This window comes from Equus asinus, chromosome 10 (assembly GCF_041296235.1).
Source record: "Equus asinus isolate D_3611 breed Donkey chromosome 10, EquAss-T2T_v2, whole genome shotgun sequence".
NCBI classification, from domain to species: domain Eukaryota; kingdom Metazoa; phylum Chordata; class Mammalia; order Perissodactyla; family Equidae; genus Equus; species Equus asinus.
The window spans coordinates 66,577,371-66,600,158 of NC_091799.1; the positions used below are offsets into that span (position 1 = coordinate 66,577,371).

The 22,788-nt window shown below is 39.4% G+C and overlaps 1 long non-coding RNA gene across 1 annotated transcript; it reads left to right on the plus strand.

Moving 5' to 3' along the window:
* The first annotated feature begins 465 nt into the window (after positions 1–465).
* Positions 466–19,947, plus strand: LOC106843340 (uncharacterized). The gene is made up of 5 exons (XR_006531776.2): positions 466–809; positions 2,119–2,271; positions 9,606–9,682; positions 17,337–17,579; positions 18,801–19,947. It is a non-coding gene; the product is annotated as an uncharacterized lncRNA (long non-coding RNA).
* The last annotated feature ends 2,841 nt before the right edge of the window (positions 19,948–22,788 follow it).

Genomic DNA, 22,788 nt, shown 5'->3' on the forward strand with positions numbered 1-22,788 from the left:
AATAATGACTTTCTTTTTAAAAAATCTTTTACTTGGAAATTTACAAAATTAGAAAGAATAATATAATAAACTCCCACATACTCATCACCTAGCTTCAATATTTCTCAACTCAAGGCCAATATCTATACGTCCCACTCCCACCACTTCAGATTTCTTTATTATTTTAAAGCAAATCCCAGACGTCATAGAATTTCTTCTGTAAATATTTAACTACTCATGACTAAGGGTGCAGGACTCTTTTAAAAAACCTAACAATATCATTCTACCACCCAAAATGTTTTAAAAAGAATTCATTAATATCATCAAATAACCAGAGTTCACATTTTCCTTGTGCAGTTGTTTTGTTTGTATTAGGATCCAAATAAGATCTATTGCTATTGGCTAATATGGCTCCTAATTCAAACTTACCCCATCGTGATAGTTAATATTAAATATCAACTTGACTGGGCCACAGGTTCCCAGATACTGGGACAAATAATATTCTGGGTATTTCTGTGAGAGTTTAACCTTTAAATCAATCAACTGAGTAAACCAGACTGCCCTCCCTTGTGGAGGTGGACCTCATTCAATCAGTTGAAGGTCTGAACAGAACAAAAGGTTGATTTTCTCTTAAATAAGAGAGAATTCCTCCTGCCTACCTTCAAGCTGGAACATCTTCCCCCCCCCCCCGCCTTTGGATTCAGACTGAAGCATCAGCTTTTCCTGGGTCTAGAGCCTGCTGGCCTTTGGACCAGAACCACACTATCAGCTCTCCTGGGTCTCCAGCTTGCTGACTGCCAATCTTAGGACTTGTCAACCACCATAGTCTTGTAAGTCAATTCTTATGATAATTATCTTTCTTGTGCGCGCGCTCTCTCTCTCTATCCTATGTTCTGTTTCTTTGGAGTACTCTGATTAATACACCCATGAATCTCTTTTTTTTTTTCGCCCTTGTAGTCTTTTTGTTGAAGAAACTGGGTTGTATTTCCTACAGTTTCCACTGTTCACTGGATTTTGCATCCCAGTGTTGTCATTTAATATGTTCCTCTGTCCTTTAAATTTTCTGTAAACTGGATCTAGTTACTAACCAGATTTACATTGGATTTCTTTTGCCAAAGCAATTTCATGAGTGGTGGTGTACATACTTCTGTCAGGTAGTACAGAGAGTCTGGTTGTTGTTCTTTGTGAAGTTAGCAACCATTGCTGATCATTGACTAGATCTATTAATTCATTAGGGATTGCAAGATGGTGATATTCTAATTCTGTTGTTCCTTCTTTCCATCTGTAATTCTTCTACAAAGAGAAACTTTGCTCATCAAATATTTGCTTACTCTGAGGTACAGTGTGTATAGGAAATACAAGAGTAATGATTAACACTTTGCTCTATTTGCTAGTTTTTAAATTTAACGAATTACTTCACCAACATCCTTCAAGGGTGACCAATTAGTTGGATTTCTTAAAAGTATCATTTCAAACACATGGCTTTAAATACATTTCATGTATTTTAGTCTGTTGCAGGCACTATCCTTAGGGATGCTCAAATTGACTCATCCTTGGCCAATGAGAGCTTATCCTAGCAGGCTCCCGAGTCATTTTGATATGAACCTGGTGGTCTCTGCAATCAGCCACTCCTCCAAGGAGCCCAAGTTCCTTTCAGTGAGGAATGGTCTGTAGAAAACACATTCTAGCCATCAGGGTTCTCCTCGCTCCGCATTGCTTTAAAACAAATTGAGTAAGGGTAGACCTTCCTCCCTGACTCTTGGACTGAAGAGTTCCTATAGAAAGTCACTTTAGCCTACAGACAAAAACAGTTGTCCAATTTTTAAGAGGTTATATGCAAAAAAGATAAGAAGTGGAGAGAGGTGACATAGATTCTGGACAGATAGCTCCAGTTTATGATTGCTGCCAGAAAAAAATCAAGTCTTTCTAGTCTGAAAACAGCTTAGGGACAGAACTTAACTGTGGCATCTCTGGGTAGTGGAAACCAAGTACAGAGAACATCCCATGGTCTACCCAGGCCACTCATGGGGTCTGCATGGCTCCAAATTCTGTCAAGCAATGTCCAATTGGTATATTAAAAAAAAGCCCACAAACTCAAAATTTAAAAATAAATCTTTGTTATTTCCAACTGCGTTGCAGTAAGGGAGAAGGGAAATGCTCACCAGCCAGCAGACAGACGACCACCACACCCTGGTTCCTTAACACGCCAAGGTTCTGTGGTTTCTTTTACACTCAAGAGGACAACCTGAGAACCTCTGGTCAGCAGGGGAGTCACAGCCTCTGGACGCGCAGGTAAGGGGATTTCCTGATATTTAGGAAGCAGAAATAAACCTTTGTGATACTCATTCAGGGAAAGAGAAGGTGGACCTTATTTATAATCATAAGTTAGTAAAGGTAAAAAAATGCTACTTCAAAAGAGGCTAGAACATGCATTTGAATGGGATCACAGCATCAGTCCTGTAAAATATTAAGGATTTATCATTGTGTTCAGATCTCAGCTCTCTTTCTATCACTATCACCATTTACTCTCTCCAACTGTGGAAGGGCTGGATTTATCTTCAGTGCTCATCAGGCCTCGCATTCAGGAATTTCCCCTTCACTCCTGCTCTCATACATTGATACATTGCTCCCTCCCAAGACTTCTTGATTGGATAGCTTCCCACTCCCTTTAGTTCTTCTCATTCAGCAAGAAAACCAGTTTAGGAGAGAAGATCCAAGATGGCGCCGTGAGTAGTCCTCTTTGTCTCTCCCCCTTCGAGTCTACAATTATTTGGACACTTATCGCTTGACAAAGGATATCCAGACAGCATCTCAGGAGGTCTGAGAGACCCACGCGACTATACATCGGAAGGCGGATGGACTTTCCTCCGGGAGGATGTGGAAACAGGTGAAAACTCTCCGACCCCGACGAGCAGCCTAGTACCCGCAAGCGGCTTTCTTCCAACAGACGCCCCCAGAGGATCTACACACATCTAGGGCAGGAGCGAGTACACAACAGAGGAGCGACGGTGGAAACAGGTGACCAGAACCCTACCTAAACCCCCCGCAATTACTCCTAAACGCAGAGGGAAACTTTGGAGTTGCACACCTGAGCCCGCGGGGAGAGTCTCTCCCCGCCATCGGCAGGGAGACCCCGCCTGGTGTTCGCGGCGCCCGGAGGGTCCCAGAGAGAGTCGCTGAGGGTACGGAGGTCTCCCAGCTGCCGTTGCCCGCCCCGTGGGACTAGGGATTGCTGGAGATCTCGGAGAGGACCGGGGCTGGGCGAACTTTCAAAGGCCGGCTCTGCGACCCGGAGGGGAAGCGCGGCAGTTCCACCCGGGCAGCAGACAAAACTCTCTGTCTGCCATTAGCAGAGGGGCCACGCCGAGCATTCACGGCTCCAGGAGAGGCCCGGAGAGAATCGCAGAGGGCGGGGCGACCCCCAGCTGCCGTTGCCCGCCCCGTGGGACTAGGGATAGCCGGAGATCTCGGAGAGGACTGGGGCTGGGGGGAGTTCCAGAGACCCAGCTTCATAGTCTAGGGGGAAACCCTACAGGCTCACAGCAGCCTTAGGGAAAGCCTCTGCACAGCACCAGTAGAAGGCACCCAGCCACCAGCCACAAGGCTGGAAGACCCCAGGGCAAAAGCAGCATAGCTAGGTGAACTAACCACAGACTGTAGAAGATGCCAATAGCTCTCCTGCGACCCATAGAGGACAAGTGAGATTTTGTGGGTGCCGACAGCAACGGAGCGACAAATATAAGTGATCCCACCCCTGGCCGCTGGAAAAGCCCATAACACCGTTGCAGACCCCAAGGAGAGAGCACATCTAGGTGGGCTGCAACAGTAGGCACCAGCAGCCTGAAGACCCCCTGTGACGGCCCCCACAGCAGAGGAGGGAATCCAAAGGGCCACTGTGGCTACGAGGAGGGGCCCAGGCCCAGTTAGCAACTGCAGACAGGGTTCCTGGTTGGTGCAGTATAAACAGCTGCTCCCCCACCGCAGTAGCTGAAACAAGTGAAAGGAGCAACTAAACTCTATCTCCATGCGGAGGCACAAATCAACAACATCAAGCAATATGAAAAAATACATTAAATCTCCAGAACAGAAAGAAAGCAACAAATACACAGAAAACAATCCCAAAGAAAATGAGATATATAACCTAAATGATGATGACTTCAAAACAGCCATCATTAAAATTCTCAATGAGTTAAGAGAGAGTTCTGACCGTCAACTCAACGAGTTCAGGAGCTATGTCACAAAAGAGTTTGATACGATAAAGAAGAACCAAACAGAAATATTGGAAATGAAGAACACAATAGAGGAGATCAAGAAAAATCTAGATGCTCTGAACAGTAGGGCCGATAATATGGAGGAAAGAATTAGCAATTTGGAAGATGGCAATATAGAATTGCTGCAGGCAGAGGAGGAGAGAGAAGCAAGACTAAAAAGAAATGAAGAACTCTCCGAGAATTATCAGATACAATTAGGAGATGCAACGTAAGGATTATAGGTATACCAGAGGGAGAAGAGAAGGAGAAAGGGGCAGAAAGCCTATTCAAAGAAATAATGGCTGAGAACTTCCCAAATGTGGTGAGGGAGATGGATCTTCAGGTGACAGAAGCCAATAGATCTCCAAACTTTATCAATGCAAGAAGACCAACTCCACGCCATATAGTAGTGAAGCTAGCAAAAGTCAACGACAAGGAGAAAATACTAAGGACAGCCAGGCAAAAGAAACTAACCTACAAAGGAACCCCCATCAGGCTATCAGCAGATTTCTCAGCAGAAACTTTACAGGCTAGAAGAGAGTGGAATGATATATTCAAAAATCTGAAGGACAAAAATCTACAGCTGAGAATTCTCTACCCAGTGAAAATATCCTTCAAATACGATGGAGAAATAAAAACTTTCCCAGATAAACAAAGATTAAGGGAGTTCATTGCCACAAAACCTCCTCTTCAGGAAATCCTCAGGAAAACCCTCATTCCTGAAAAATCCAAAAAAGGAAAGGGACTACAAAACCAAGAGCAGAGGAGATAAGTAGTAGGACAACAACAGAGAGTAGCAGCTCTTCATCAGAACAGATTAAACCATGGGACGAGAAACAAAGGAAATTGAAGAAAACCGGAAAACAAGACACAAAATGGTAGTGGTAGGCCCCCACATCTCAATAATCACTCTAAATGTAAATGGATTGAACTCCCCAATCAAAAGACACAGAGTGGCAGGATGGATCAAAGAACAAGATCTAACAATATGCTGCCTCCAGGAAACACACCTCAGCCCCAAAGACAAACACAGACTCAGAGTGAAGGGATGAAGAACAATACTCCAAGCTAATAATGAACAAAAGAAAGTAGGTGTCGCTATACTAATATCAGACAAGGTAGATTTCAAAGCAAAATAGATAAAGAAAGACAAAGAGGGACAGTATATAATGATAAAAGGGACTCTCCACCAAGAAGACATAACACTTATAAATATATACGCACCCAACACAGGAGCACCAAAATTTGTAAAGCAACTCTTAATAGAACTAAAAGAAGACATCAACAACAATACAATAATAGTAGGGGACCTCAACACACCATTAACACCAATGGACAGAACATCCAGACAGAAAATCAACAAGGAAATAATAGAATTAAATGAAAAATTAGACCAGATGGACTTAATAGATGTATATAGAACACTTCATCCAAAAACAGCAGGTTACACATTCTTCTCAAGTGCACATGGAACATTCTCAAGGATTGACCATATTTTGGGAACCAAAGCAAACATCAATAAATACAAGAGAGTTGAAATAATATCAAGCATCTTTTCTGATCATAATGCTATTAAACTAGAAATCAACTACAAGAAAAATCAGAGAAAGGTGCAAAAATGTGGAGACTAAAAACATGCTTCTCAACAAACAATGGATCATTGAAGAAATTAAAGAAGAAATCAAATTTTATCTGGAGACTAATGAAAATGAGAACACGACATACCAAAACATTTGGGATGCAGCAAAAGCAGTCCTAAGAGGGAAATTCATCGCAATACAGGCCCACCTCACTAAAAAAGAAAAAGCTCACATAAGCAACCTCAAAAGACACCTAACAGAACTAGAAAAAGAAGAACAAACAAAGCCCAGAGTCAGTAGAAGGAGGGAAATAATAAAAATAAGAGCAGAAATAAACGATATTGAAACAAAAAAGACAATAGAAAGGATCAATGAAACAAAGAGTTGGTTCTTCGAAAGAATTAACAAAATTAACAAACCCCTAGCCAGACTCACCAAGAAAAGAAGAGAGAAATCGTAAATTAATAAAATTAGGAATGACAGAGGAGAAATCACAACAGATACCAATGAAATACAAGAGATCATAAGAGAATACTATGAAAAACTATATGCCAACAAATTGAACAACCTGGAAGAAATGGACAAATTCCTAGACTCCTACAATCTCCCCAAACTGAATCAGGAAGAAATGGAGAATCTGAATAGGCCAATCACAAGTAAGGAAATAGAAACGGTAATCAAAAACCTCCCCAAAAGTAAGAGTCCAGGACCAGACGGCTTCTCTGGAGAATTCTAGCAAACATTCAAAGAAGACTTAATACCTATTCTCCTCAAACTGTTCCAGAAAATTGAGAAAGATGGAGAACTCCCTAACACATTCTATGAAGCCAACATCACCCTGATCCCCAAACCTGACAAGGACAACACAAAGAAGGAGAACTACAGGCCGATATCACTGATGAACATAGATGCAAAAATCCTCAACAAAATTTTGGCAAACCGATTACAGCAATACATCAAAAAGATTATACACCATGATCAAGTGGGATTTATACCAGGGACACAGAGATGGTTCAACATCCGCAAGTCAATCAACGTGATACACTACATCAACAAAATGAAAAACAAAAACCACATGATCATCTCAATAGATGCAGAGAAAGCATTCGACAAGATCCAACACCCATTTATGATAAAAACCCTCAGTAAAATGGGTATAGAAGGAAAGTACCTCAACATAATAAAGGCCATATATGATAGACCCACAGCCAACATCATACTCAATGGACAAAAACTGAAAGCCATCCCTCTGAGGACAGGAACAAGACAAGGGTGCCCACTTTCACCACTCCTATTCAACATAGTACTGGAGGTGCTGGCCAGAGCAATTCGGCAGGAAAAAGAAATAAAAGGAATCCAAATAGGTAACGAAGAAGTAAAACTCTCGTTGTTTGCAGACGACATGATCTTATATATAGAAAACCCCAAAGAATCCACAGAAAAACTATTAGAAATAATCAACAACTACAGCAAAGTAGCAGGGTATAAAATTAACGTGCATAAATCAGTAGCATTTCTATACACTAACAATGAACTAACAGAAAAAGAACTCAAGAACTCAATCCCATTCACAATCACAACGAAAAGAATAAAATACCTTGGGATAAATTTAACCAAGGAAGTGAAGGATCTATACAATGAAAACTACAAGACTTTCTTGAAAGAAATTGACGATGACATAAAGAGATGGAAAGACATTCCTTGCACATGGATTGGAAGAATAAACATAGTTAAAATGTCCATACTACCTAAAGCAATATACAGATTCAATGCTATCCCAATCAGAATCCCAAGAACATTCTTCACAGATATTGAACAAACAATCCTAAAATTCATATGGGGCAACAAAAGACCGCGAATTGCTAAAGCAATCCTGAGCAAGAAAAACAAAGCCGGCGGAATCACAATCCCCGATTTCAAAACATACTACAAAGCTACAGTGATCAAAACAGCATGGTACTGGTACAAAAAACAGGTCCACAGATCAATGGAACAGAATTGAAAGCCCAGAGATAAAACCACACATCTATGGACAGCTAATCTTCGACAAAGGAGCAGAGGGCCTACAATGGAGAAAAGAAAGTCTCTTCAACAAATGGTGCTGGGTAAACTGGACAGCCACATGCAAAAGATTGAAAATTGACCAGTCTTTTTCACCACACACCAAAATAAACTCAAAATGGATCAAAGACCTAAAGATTAGGCCTGAGACAATAAGTCTTTTAGAAGAGAATATAGGCAGTACACTCTTTGACATCAGTTTCAAAAGAATCTTTTCAGACACTGTAACTCCTCAGTTGAGGGAAACAATAGAAAGAATAAACAAATAGGACTTCATTAGACTAAAGAGCTTCTTCAAGGCAAGGGAAAACAGGATTGAAACAAAAAAACAGCTCACTAATTGGGAAAAAATATTCACAAGCCACTTATCCGACAAAGGGTTAATCTCCATAATATACAAAGAACTCACACTGCTTAACAACAAAAAAACAAACAACCCGATCAAAAAATGGGCAGAGGACATGAACAGACATTTCTCAAAAGAAGATATGAATATGGCCAATAGACACATGAAAAGATGTTCATCATCGCTAATCATCAGGGAAATGCAAATCAAAACTACACTAAGATATCACCTTACCCCCGTTAGATTGGCAAAAACATCCAAAACCAAGAGTGACAAATGTTGGAGAGGTTGTGGAGAAAAAGGAACCCTCATACACTGTTGGTGGGAATGCAAACTGGTACAGCCACTATGGAAAACAGTATGGAGATTTCTCAAAAAGTTAAAAATAGAAATACCCTATGACCCAGCCATCCCATTACTGGGTATCTATCCTAAGAACCTGATATCAGAAATCTCAAGAGTCTGTTGCACCCCTATGTTCATCGCAGCATTATTTACAATAGCCAAGACGTGGAACCAGCCTACATGCCCAGAAACTGATGATTGGATAAAGAAGATGTGGTATATATACACAATGGAATACTACTCAGCCATAAAAAAAGACAAAATTGGCCCATTCACAACAACGTGGATGGACCTTGAGGGTATTATGTTAAGCGAAATAAGCCAGTCAGAGAAAGACGAACTCTATATGACTCCACTCATAGGTGGAATTTAGTATATTGATAAGGAGATCTGATCGGTGGTTACCAGGGAAAAGGGGGGGTGGGAGGAGGGCACAGAGGGGGAAGTGGTGTACCCACAACATGACTAACAAAAATGTACAACTGAAATCTCACAAGGTTGTAATCTATCATAACATTAATTAAAAAAAAAAAAAAAGAAAACCAGTTTAGACCCCCTTACAACAGAAAAGGATCCCATTGTCCAGGAGGCAATAGGAAGATTTTTAGTAATCGTGGTCACCTCACTTTCTTAGGTTTGACCCATTCTCAGACTCCCCAAATTTCAGGTGCTCCTCCTTATGTGCAGAGCTATCTCATTAGAGGAGAATGTGATCCTCTCAGACCTCTTCCAAGAACCCAGCTCCTGGAATAAGTGAGTGACACCCAGGCACCTGAGCCATTAGGAGGACGAGCTCTGGTGTTAGATTGCCTAGGTTCAAATCCTAGCTTTATGACTTGCCAGTTGTGTAACCTCAGTCAAGTATTTACCTCATTTTTTTGTGTTTTAGTGTCCTCACGTGTAAAATGGAGATTATATTAATCCCCTACCTTGTAAACTGCTGCAAGGAATAAACCAATGTACAAAAAATTCTTAGCATGGCATTTTAAGTTCTGATATATAAAGGGATCAATAAGTGATACCTATTATTATTATCTTTTGCAGGGCAAAGAAGTCTTCTGAAGCACAAACAGTTCAACCTCTCTGCATTGAGAGAAGTCAAGCCTTAATCATTGTCGCTCGTAAGTATTGCTTCAATACTGTATTGCATCTTTTTGTTTGAAATAATAAACTTCTTTGTTTCTAGAAAAGGAGGCTTGGTTGTTGTTTTACTTTTCAGAAATCCTTAAGGGGCCAAACCATCTTGTCCATTCTAGAGGGGGAATCCATGAGTCAGACACGTGGCTTGGGAGTGTCCTCACGCCTCTTCCTATGATCTTCCCTGTGCACAGCCAGTTCAACAAGACGCTCCCCCAACCTCCCCCGACACACCCAAGCCTGCTCTTGCTAATGTCAGGAAGTGGCAGCATCACCCCACTAAGTCGCCTGTGACTTCTCTCACACTCAGAACTGGAATCCTGCCTTTCCTCTCAGCCCTCATGACATCACCTTGCTTCCAGATGCCATTTTCTCTCACCTGGGTTTGGGGTACTAGCTTCCTAAGTTGCTCACCTGCCAGTAGTCTTGCCTCCTTCAAGTCCACTGGCTTTGGTCCAAGAAGCTCGTTTCAGTGGATGGTGAGGGCCTAGGTCAGGCCAGAGGTTGAAGAGAAGAAAGGAAGTGGGGACAGGGAAGGCAGGGAATGCCTACGGAACTTAGCTGGGAAAAGAGGCGAGATCAGAGATGAGACAGGTTTTCCAGAGTGATCAGCAGTAAATTTCCTTAAAACAAACGTGATTATGGCCCGGGAGCAGGGGTGAAGGATGAAAAAGAAAGCGGCCTGTGTCCCGGGAGCTGGTACAAGAACAAAGGAAAGAATAGGGTCAGTTAGGGCTTCCATCGTGAAAAATTGGGGTGGATTTTTAGACATCATGATAAAAATACTTAAGATCATTTTATGCATTATGGTCTCAGTGTATAAATCAGCAATTTAGATAACATTTAATACAGTACAAGGAAAAATTAGAGAACAGCACGTTATCTTTTTATTCCTTATTGAGGTACAAAATGAGGATTTAAAAAATCAGTGTAACAGATAATTTTAATTTGTTTTCAATTTCTATGCCCTAAATGAATGAGTTTTTTTTCTCAATACAAGGGCACTTTTCTTTCCATCATTGAGCACCCTGGAGGCAGTGAAATTCACATGTACCCCATCTCTCACAGAGGATGACAAAATGACACTTAGATCCAAGATAATTCTCACTCAGCCCTCCTTTCCTTGACTTGTCAGGTTCCTGTTTTGTTTTAAGATAGTGGATTGAGATATTTTTTTTCTCTGTTAACTCTTTCTAGGCACTCCTGAATCCTAATTCTAGATTGAAACATCTCCCCAGGCAACACCAACACACCTTTAATTTTTGTGTTCTACGTCAAAGACCTCCTTTACCGAACTTTATCTTCATCCCAGCTGATTTTTCTGGTTTATAAATTTATATTTAGTCAATGAACTGAAAAGTTTCATCTGCATGATATACCTCCCCAATGGTTTAATACCCCAGAGTTTACAAAATCCTTCCAGTGGATTGTTCCTCAAAGCTGTGAGGCAGCCTGCAAAGTTCTTTGTGGCTTCATCTTACAGAAGAACCAGCAACAACCACAGAGATGCTATGAGGTTTGACCAAATTTAAACATCTTAAAAAAAAGCCAATAAATATTTACAGATAGGCATCTGTTATCTTCTATAACTTAAATAAATGTTATTTATATTTAATAATTGGATAGAAGATGCAAGGATAAATTACGAGAACATACTATCTCTTAGGAAACATTTTTATTCTAGAATTTATGTGGGATAAACATGACCACTTATTCATTTTAGTTTATGTTTGATATATTTTATTTCATATCTTTATCCTATGCTCATAGAACAACTGGAATAAAAGAACATACATAAAAATACATAGAATTTTTAGCATTTTTCATGAATTCTTCATAAAATTTTGAACTAAATAGGAGAACTGAAAGTATTAAATATTTTTCTTTCTAGTTTATAAAAGAGCAGAAGCTAAAGCATCTTTTAAGATGACAATGTTGGGGCCAGCCTCATGGCATAGTGGTTGGGTTCATGCAATCTGCTTCGGCACCCCAGAGTCTGTGGTTTCGGATCCTGGGTGCAGACCCATGCACTGTTCATTGAGTAATGCTGTGGCAGCATCCCACACACAAAATGGAGTAGGATGGGCACAGATGATGGCTCAGGGACAATCTTCCTCCCCCCCCCCCAAAAAAAAAAGAGTGAAGACATACCAAAACATAGCTACAAAAATTGTGAGATATTAAAAAAAATGACATTGTTAATTAAAAAAATAGGAACTCAAATTTTATTTTTGGTATAATTAAAACTGAAAACAGTTTGATTTGTGGTAATATTGGGATTGTGGGTAAAATTTTCTCCCTTTTATGTCAATTTATGTTAAGGTTGTTACAGCTATCATGTATGATAAATAAATAAAGTTAAACTATTGAAAAAATCACATTATGATACATGTACATGAAATTATTTTTAAATTACTTCCATGTTTAAAAGCATTGAAAACTACTATAATGTCTCAACATGTTTGTAATTGCATCTGAGGCTAATAATTTTCAGAGGATAGGATTATTATTGTGGATAGGATTAAAGCTGGTAAAGAGTTTGATTGGTGGTCGATAACTGACCAATAGACAGATATAGCTTTTATCTAAAGGTAAATAATAAAGTATTTTAATTTAGTTGTGTAACACAAAATACAGTGAATTCTCAATTAGAACAAAATAAACCCACAAATTACCAGAGTTTCCTTTGGTCCATCTTTTAAGGGGAAACAGGAAAAATCAACAACATACGTATGCTCTGTGTCTAGATCCCCAAACTTTCTGTGTGTGTTTCGCTCTGCTAGAGACTGAGGTCAGTTGCTTTGCCTAGAAAATTTTTTATGAGGTTTGAAATTAAAGGTCAATACTGAGTTAAGCAAACAAAAAAAATCAATTGAAAACACTTGATGTCCCCAAAGGGAATCATAATTTTTCACTCAGTATAAATTAATGAGATGATGCATAGTAAGACAAACAGAATCATAGAACCACAACAGCATCCTGTCTTGTACATGGAGTAAAGATGAGAATTTTAGATATAGCCTGTGGGCTCTGCATGATATTTATTCTCTCAAACCATGTCACGTTGCCTCGGCAGTTTAGTTCAGCTAACACTTACAGATCTCCTGCTGGGGCTACACATTTTGCCAGGAGCTAGACTGCAAGATCGTCAAAATCAGTCCCTTTCCCTCTTGTCCCTTCTCCTCTCAAATAGAGCAACGGTATTTTCTTTGCTTAGCCATTTAAACAACTGTGAAATAATGTAGTAAAGGATGTAAAACACAGCTGTATGTTTAATGAATAATTCGAAAGCAAATATAGGTCTAATCACCCCACTAGGAAATGAAATAATACAAACAGTAGCGAAACCATCCTCCAAGCGTGGAATAAGACCACGCCAGCACCCCAGAAGCACCGACCAGTCCCTGTGCCCCTTCCCAGGAACATCCCTTTTCGTCTCCCCTAGAGGCAACTTCTCTCCTGATTTTATTTTATCTCTTTTTTGTTTTTCTTTCTAGTTTTTTTTTTAACCTTCTGTGCATGCAATCCCTAAATAATACAGTTTAGTTTTACTTGTTTTTTGAACTTATGTAAATGCTCCCATACTCTCCATATTCTTTTTTTTCTTGTTTCTGTCATTCGACGTTATAAGATTCATCCATGTTGTTGCATCAAGCTGAAGTTTATCTATTTTGATTGCTGTATACCACAGTTTATTTATCCACCCTACTGTTGATGGAAATTGAAATTGTTTCCATTTTGAGGCTCTTATGAACTATGCTTTACATGCTCCCTAGATCTCATGTGTATGAGTTTCAGTCTTGGTGAGTTTCACCTGGGGTGGAACTGGGTGGGCCTATCTCCCACTTTAAGTGTCAGACTGTTTTTCAAAGGTATTGTATTATTTCACATTCCCATTGCGACATACAAGATTGCCCACTAAAGAAGAGTGGTGTGTATGCTATGCTCCACAGAATCCTTCAGGGACTGCAGGATAGGGCAGAGTAGGAGTCGGTCAAGTTCTGTGTGCCCACGCCAATTCACACAGTGCAGCTTTCATGTTTTCCATACGGAGCATCAGCAATCTTTTACTGGAAAAAAGTTTGCAAAGCTTAAGAAAAAGGAATTGAAAATCATTGATCTGGAAGACAAATTATACACCTAGAATATTATAGCCTCGGTAAATGTTTGTTGAATGATGAATGACGAATAAACAGGTGAATGGGAAAAAAAGCCAAGGAATGAATAGATTTTCAGAAATGAGGGTTATAAGAGAACATCTAGTTCTTTCCAGCTATGGCCTTTGTTCACAGGGAGATAGGCTGTAGGGGGAGGTCACGTGAAGAGCAGGGATTTGTCTTGCTTTTATTTCTGCTTTCCGATAATCCAGAGAGGGACAGAGGGAGTCAGCACATGAGAGAGGAGGTGGGAGAAAGAGAGCATAGAGACAGAGATGCATAGAGAGATGAGAGGAGGGAGGGAAGCAGCGAAGAAGAGGGGTAGTCTTTTTCTCTACAGGTCATCCTCTTCTATTTTCCTGAGTGAGTTCCCAGAGCACAGTCTGAAGACCAAGTTGCCAGAGAAACTCCACTTCTCAGTCTCGTCATAGCTCAGTCCCTCTAGCTTTGACTTATTTTGTCCTTGATGCTCCTTGGGAGCCCGGGTTTGTGTTAGTCTGGAGAACCTCGCCATACTCCACTGGTCTCCCCAGCTGCCTTTGGCGGGTCCTTACAACTCCCTTAAACACAGGCCATAAGGACTTCCCCATGACTGGGCCACAGGGTTCCTCAGGAGGCCAAGGGCCTCCAGGAACTGTTCTCACCATTGATGTCCTTCTTGTTGATGTCCTCCACCCATATTAGCTTGTAGACTCTTTTATTCCAGGCAACCCAGCTAGCCTACTCATACTTAAATAATCCTTGATGTTATGTTGACCAAAAAGGAAAACATTCAAGAATCCTGGGAGCCTTTTATTTCAAAAATGATTAACTAAAAGGAATGTGATCTTCCTAATAACATTTCCCTGTCCTCATTTTATTCAAGGTGCCTGTATTATTTAAATTATATTGGTGATGAGAGTGGTGAGTTATCTGAAGATGATCAATACTATCCACTTTAACTTTTCTCTTTTCTTTAAGGCCCTATTTCTAGTTCTTTCACTTGTGGGGATACAATTTTCCAATTTCAAGAAAGGCTTTTTTTCTCTTCAGAAAAAAAATGACATAATTTTATTTAAAGTTAATATTAATATGGAATTCAAACCCATTCATATGGTAATTCCATCATTCAAATTTATGTCTCTAATTGAGAATATTACATTATCTGATCTAAGGATAATAAAAATGAATAGGGCTCTGGTCAGATCAAAGTGGATTTTCAACACATGCAACACCAAAACTAAATGGGGTAATTTAGTACTGCCTAATATAATATTCAATATTCATGGAATGCGTCCCTCAATTTCCTCAGACGAGGTATGATTCTCTCTAAAGGACAAACTGAATTAAAAAACACCACAAAAGCTATTGCATATAAATTTTCCTGCCTGGAAATTCTTACCATATGTGAACTACTTTTCAAAGACATTCAGTCATTCATTCTATAACCATTTGTAGAGTGCCTATTAGGCACTATGTTAGGCACTGAGAATGCAAAAGCAAATAAAACAAAACAAGAAATGATTGATCCATTACTGATTATTTGGGTGGCAAAGAATTGGGGAAAGAGACTTAGAGAAGAAGTGAGGCTGCAATTAAAATTACTAAATAGTGAGATACCGGCTATGATCAAGGTAAACCTGGGGTGCACTGGGGATCTGGGCTGAGGGCAGCACATGGCAATGACAGGTGGGATTTGGGCAAACTTCCTAGAGTCGAGTGCATCTGAAAAATAGTAAGAGCCAGGCAAAGAGAGACTGCAAGCACATTCCAAACAGAGGTGGGCAGGAAAGGCAAACATCGGGAAGTGAGAGAGAACATTTTGTGGTCCCAGAATTGCAAAGGACTTACTTAGTATGACTAGAGATTAGAAGGAGAGGTGGAGAGTGGTAAGAGATGAGGCTGGAGAGGTGAGTAGATACCATCTCGTAAAAGGCCTGTAGGCATTGTAGTGGGTTGAGTAATGTTGCCCCAAAATTCGCGTCTACCTGGAACCTCAGAATGTGACCTTATTTGGAAATAGGGTCCTTGCAACGTAATTAGTTAAGGGTCTGAAGATGAAGCCATCCTGGATTTAGGATGGACCCTAAATCCAATGACTGGTGTCCTTGTAAGAAAAAGAGGGGAGGCCGGCCCCATGGCTGAGTGGTTAAGTTCGTGTGCTCCAATTTGGCAGCCCAGGGTTTGCCAGTCTGGATTCTTGGTGCAGACCTACACACTGCTCATCAAGCCATGCTGTGGTAGCATCCCACATAGAGGAACTAGAATGACCTACAACTGTGTGTTGGGGCTTTAGGGGGAAAGAAATAAAAAAGGAAGATTGGCAACAGATGTTAGCTCAGGGCCAATCTTCCTCACCAAAAAAAAAAAAAAAAAAGCAAACATACTTTAAACCAAAAAAAAAAGAGAGAGAAAGAGAAGACTCAGAGAGACACACAGAAAAGAAAGCCATGTGAAGATGGAGGAAGAGTCTGGAGTGATGCAGCTCAAACCAAGGAATGTCAAGGATTTCCAGGAGTCACTAGAACCTAGGAGAAGGTAAGGAAGGATTCTTCTCTAGAGCCTTCAGAGGGAGCATGGTCCTGCCAATGCCTTGATTTTAGACTTCCAGCCTCCAGAACTGTGAAAGAATAAATTTCTGTCATTTTAAGCCACCAAGTTTGTAGTAATTTGTTACAGCAGCCCTGGGAAATGAACACCGTCATATTAAGGAGTTTGAACTGATGTAGAGATACCTACATGACAAGTGTCAGTCTTGACATGTCCTATGAAAAGATTTAAGCAAAGAAGAGACATTATCAAATTGGTACTTTGAAAAGGTCACTCTGGCTGCAGTGTAGAGGACGGACGGGGAGAAAGATGGAATGTAGGGACACACCGGAAGGATCCAGGAAGGGCAGCTTTAGCTAGAAAAGTGAGCTAGAGGAAGGAAGAGAAGAGGTTCGATTTGTGAGATATTAGATAGGTAGAATTGATAGGACTTGATCATCATTTTTTAGATGTGAGGATTTGTGCAGAGTGAAAAATCAAGGACTGACTCCTGACATATGGTCTACTTTCCCACAACCCCCTTCAAAGAGAATCTATTCTCCTCTACAGGTCCACCTAAGGTAGAGGACATGGGCGGACGTGTCTGCCCCAGTTGACCCAGCTAAATTGGGGTAATCGGATTCTCTTTTGGTGTGAACTGGGATATTCAGGGAGCTCAGGGAAATGCTCTTGCGGGATTGGCTGAAAGGTCACACTGAGTCAGAGTTATAGTAACCTTAGTGAGGTATATATGAGCAGAAAAATCTAGTGCACAGAGGAAGGAAATAGATAAAATCCAAGGAAAACAATTTGGGAAAAAAAGTTTGAGAAGAGAGATTCCGTTGAGGCCTTGTTATCCTTCTTCAAATTGCCTTCCATGAGATTATCCTTAAGCATATGATAAATCTTTTTACTTGCAAAATTGAGTGGCTTTTCTGTTTTGTAATCACATTATCTCACACTGTCACACCAGGTCTATGGCTTGGATAACTGGATGGATAGCAGCACCATTCATCACGAGGGAAGTATGGAAGGAAAAGCAAGTTCTGAGGAAAAATTACAAGTGCAGATTTGGACATTTTGCCTTTGTGATGCCGATAGGACATCTAGGCAAGTCCGTGTGGACACAGAAGACCTTAGGAGAATGTTTTGGACCAGAGTTCAGCTCTGGAAGCCATCACCCTATAAAGATGAATTGGTTCCATTTTCTTTCAGGGTAAGTGGGCAAAGAGAGCTAAGGATGGTGAGCAGTCTGACATTTGAAGATCTTTTCTATTCCAGAAAGGAAAAGGACACTGCAGAGGAGGATAAGAAGGAATAGTCAGACAAGTAGAAGAAGAATCAGCAGAAGGAGGGTGGGTCAAGAAAGTCAAGAAAGGAAAGCATTTCAGGGAGAGCAAGAGGTGTGGTGAGTCCACTGGTTTTTAACAAGGAAGAAGCCACTGCTGACTTCGGCAAGAGGAGATTTGGAGAAGTTGTGGGAGTAGAGGAGAGACTGTGGGTGGAAACCATAGGTCATGTTTTCAGTGGACTGGCTGCAATGGGAAGAAAAGAGAGATGGAGGTAACTAGAAGGGAGCCTAGGAAAAAGAGAGGCGTCTGTTTGTTTGCCTAAGATGGGAGAGACTCAAGCGTGTTTACAGACAGAGGGAAGAAAATGAGTTGATAGAATTTAAAGATACTTGATAAGGATTCATTGATGAATTAAGGTCTCTAGGAATGTGGGAGAGAGAGATACAGTGCCTAGTTGAATAATTACCCTCTTTCACTGTGGAGAGAGGGATGGGGTAAAAAAAAAGAAAGAAAAAAGGCAAGATTGCAAATAAATTTGTAGGTTGAGAAGAGAATTATAAAACAGAGGAATTTTTTCCTGATGACTTCTAATTTGTCTCTGTGTAGTAAAGTGAGGTACCAGAAAGTAAATTTGTGTTAAGCGAAGAAATGTACCCAAAGGGTAATTTGGAATTATAAATTACTTAAGACACCCCCCACCCCCCTTCCAGACTAGCTCCAAATGTGAAACAGGTGTGAGCACTTGGAAGCACTTAGGAAGTGACCCAGAGAAGGAAAATCACCTCCGGGGGCACGAAAGGATATATAAAACCTAAACGGGTTCTTTGTAAGATAAACAAAATGCAAACACCTTAGGTAACACACAGACACAGATGTGCACGTGCACTCACACATATATATACATACCGTTTTAAGTGTGGAAAAGGAGATGTGGTAGAGGTCAAAAGAATTATACAAGAGTACTTTGCGCATGCCTTGGTAGTAAATTGAAAATCTAGAGAAGAGGAATTTTTTCTAGCAAAATATAAATGACTAAAAGTTTTTTAAAACCCCGAATACCAATATCATAGAAAATACTGACTAAGCTAAATCTACTATTTGAAAAAAAGTGCCAACCGGTCTTTCCTTTATGAACTGTTTTTTAGGGTAACTGAAGAGTTGATAAAGGAAGCTTCTTCTCTGTTGAAGAATTTCAGCTAATAAAAGCAGAAGGAATGGTGGAATAAGAAAATCACCATTTTTGGAAACTAACGAAACAACGGCTCTAAGGAATGCTCTATTAATGGCTGCTAAAACTACTAGGTGAAAGGTTGATGGGGAACTTTATAATGATTGGATCAGCTGACGATACCTGAATGCACCCATCAATGTCAATATTGTTATAAGTGGGACACCAGACATTAAGGACAATCATGATATGACACCTTATGAAGTATACTACACCACCTATGAAGAATCTTCGACAAAAAAAATAATTGAACTGACAGAAAATCAAGCGTTCATCTAAATTTCAGTCTACAAAAAATAAGAAAAGAGGAACAAGTTGTGCAGCACTACAAAGAAGCAATCAACCAATTCCAGAATCTAGAACATTCTATAGGACAGACAACCTGATTTTTCAACAAATAAATGTCATGGGGGGGAGATAAGAGGGAATTTTTATAAATTAAGAGAGAATCAAGAGACAGAATAAGCAAAATACAACATTGCAGACCTTGTTTGGATTCTGATTCAAACAAACCAACTGTAAAAGGATGTTTTTTAAACAATTGAGAAATTTTTGTTATGGATGATAAGGAAACCACGTTTTAAAAAATAGACTTCATTTGTTAGCGATACATAGTGAACTATTTAAAGATGAAATGACATGAAATCTCAGATTTGCTTTATAATATTCCAGCAAAATAAAAGTGGAAGGATAGACGAAACACGAATGGGAAATTGTGATAATTGTCAAAACTAGGTGGTAGGTACATAGGGTTCACTATACTATTTTCTCTACTTGAACTTATTTGAAATTTGTCATAATAAAATTGTTTTTAAATAATGAAAAAAGCAACGTCTTGACAATGTTACTGAATTCCCTCTAATCCTCAAAGCACAGATAATTCCTATGTTTTCCAAATTATTCCAAAATATAGCAAAATATGAGAATCTTCACAATAGTTTTACAAATCCAGCATAGTCAATATCAAATCTTGAGAAAGAAGACAAAAAAGGAAAGCTATATTTTATATATATTTTTAAAATACAGGATGTAATGAAACAAATAAAAAATATTACCTCAATAGATATTGTCTCATTAAATGTGATTATTCCTAAAATTAATTTGTAAACTTAATGCAACACCAAAAAAATGTTTTTCTCCTTTTAATTGGATCCTAAAATTTATATGGAAGAATAAATATGTGGAAAATAGCTAAGAAGCATTAAAAAAGAGAGAGAGAGAACAAAATTGTGGGAGAAGTTGCACATTCAATATTGGAATATAATATAAAGCTAATGTAAAATTAAATCCATATGGTACCGGTGAAGGAACAAAATAGAATTTAGAAACAGATATAGTATAAATGAAAACTCAATACGTGGCAAAGGTGATAATTCAATTCAATGAGAAAAGGCTGAATTATTTAATGAACAGTGTTGGTGCAACTGGGGAGAAACTAAAATTAATTCTACATTTTATAATATCAGAAAAATTAATTCTGGGGCCGATCCAGTGGCATAGTGATTAAGTTCACAAGCTCCACTTTGGCTGCCTAGTGTTTGTGGGTTCAGATCCTGGGCACGGACCTACACCCCACTCAACAAGCCATGCTATGGTGGCATCCCAATACACAGTAAAGGAAGATTGGCACATTTGTTAGCTCAGGGCCAATCTTCCTCACCAATAAATAAATAAACAAACAAATAAATAAATTCTGGTTGGATCAAAGGCATAACTACAAACAATAAAATAAGAACAATTTTGCAAGAAAGTGTAAGAGTCTACATGAGCCGTCTAAGGGCATGGGTGATATTAACCAAGCCTGAGAACCCAAAATCAATAACAGAAAAGGTGAATATATAAAAACAAAAAAATTTTTATAGCAAAAGATAGCATAGGTAAATAAATGAAGAAAATAATAAGTATGGAAATGTATTTGTGAAATAATATAAATCCAAATAACCAAGTAATTTTTTTTTTTTGAGGAAGACTGGCCCTGAGCTAACATCCGTGCCCATCTTCCTCTACTTTATATGTGGGACACCTACCACAGCATGGTTTGTCAAGTGGTGCCATGTCCGCACCCAGAATCCAAACCAGCAAATCCCAGGCTGCCGAAGCGGAACGTCTGAACTTAACCACTGTGCCATCGGGCTGGCCCCAAGTCAATGTATTTTAAAGTGCTCTGACTTATAGATAGTCAGTGAAATGCAAATTAAAGTACAATGAGATACCACTTTTCACTCATGTGATTGGCAAAACATTAAAAACATCAATATGTCTATTACTTATGGAGATTAATGGAAAATGTTTCACAGACAGTTGGGGAAACATGAATTAATACACTTTGGAAAACAATCTGGTAATTTCCATTTTATCAAGTTGAGTCAGAAAATATATTTTTTCAAGAGTGGGATTAGGTGAGTAGGAAGCTATTTAACTTATTTTCTGAGAGAATATATAACATTAACACCTAAACTAAATAAGAGCAGTGTATTTGTTTTCCATTGCTGTTGTAACAAATCACCACAAACAGCTTAAAACAACACAGATCTATTATGTTACAGCTCTGGAGGTCACAAGTCTGAAACGGGTATCATTGGGTTAAATCGAGGTGCTGGCAGGCTGTGTTCCTTTGGAGGATTAGGGAAGAATCTATTTTCTTGACTTGCCCAGCTTCAGGAGGCCACCTGAGCTCCTTGGTTCATGATCCCCTCCACCTTCAAAGCCAGCAGTGGCTGCTGGAGTCTTTCTCATGTCACATCATTCTGACGTTGACTCTTCTGCCTCCCTCTTCCACATTTAAGATCCTGTGATTACACTGGGCTCACTCAGATAATCCAGCAAAAATCTCCCTATTTTGAGGACAGCTGACTAGCAAGCTTAATTGCATCCACAGCCTTGATTCTCCCCTGCCGTGTAACATAACAGATGCATCGGTTCCAGGGATGCGGTCGTGGACATGGTTAGGAGACCACTATTCTGTCTGTTACAAACAGTACAAGAACAAATAATTACAGCTAGGCTCACTAACTGTCCTGGTTTGCCTTGGACTGAAGCGTTTTCTAGGACTTGGAATTTGTGGTTTAAAACAGAACTAGACAGTTCTGGGCAAACCAGGACAACTGGTTACCCCCAAGTGGGTCAGTATGACTTGTGAACATAGATCCAAAAATCTCAAATAAAATTTTAGCTCACGGACGCAAGGCTGTTTTCACATCACATAATTTTTCCATGTAATTCACCTCATTTATAGATTAAGGAGGAAAATTCCACAAATATCTCAGTAGATCAGAAAACGCTTTCGATAAAATTGATCACTTACATACGATTAAAAACAAACTATTTTTTAAAAATGAATAGAAGAAAACTTAACTGGAAAAAGAGTACTTATCAAATACCTATGGCAAACACAATTGTTAATAAAACATTTCAAAACACACTCCCTGTAAAATTGAGAATCAATAAGCATATCTTCTGTATCACCACTATTGTTGACCATAGTACCTGACCAATAAAATAAGATTGAAAAAAGAAATAACATATGTCTAAGGATTGGGAGGGATGAAATTGTCATTACTGGTAGATGATATTATCGTTTACAGAGAAAACCCAAGAGAATCAACAAGATTGCCAGATACAAGACCAATAGGAAATATAGTAGAAAATAAGATACAATTTGCAGTAGCAACAACAATACAAAGTACCTAGGAATTAAACTATCAAAAAATTCAAAGAGTTATATGGGAAAATTCGAAAGGAATTACTATTTAGAATATACAAAGGACTTTGCAAGACAGTGAGAAAAATAAATCAACAATCAGGAAATCCAGTAGGAAATGGGCAAAGGAGAGAAAATGTGAACTAACAGGTATGAGAAGAGCTACTTAATTTCACTACTGAGCCTGTCACATTGGCAAGTAAGA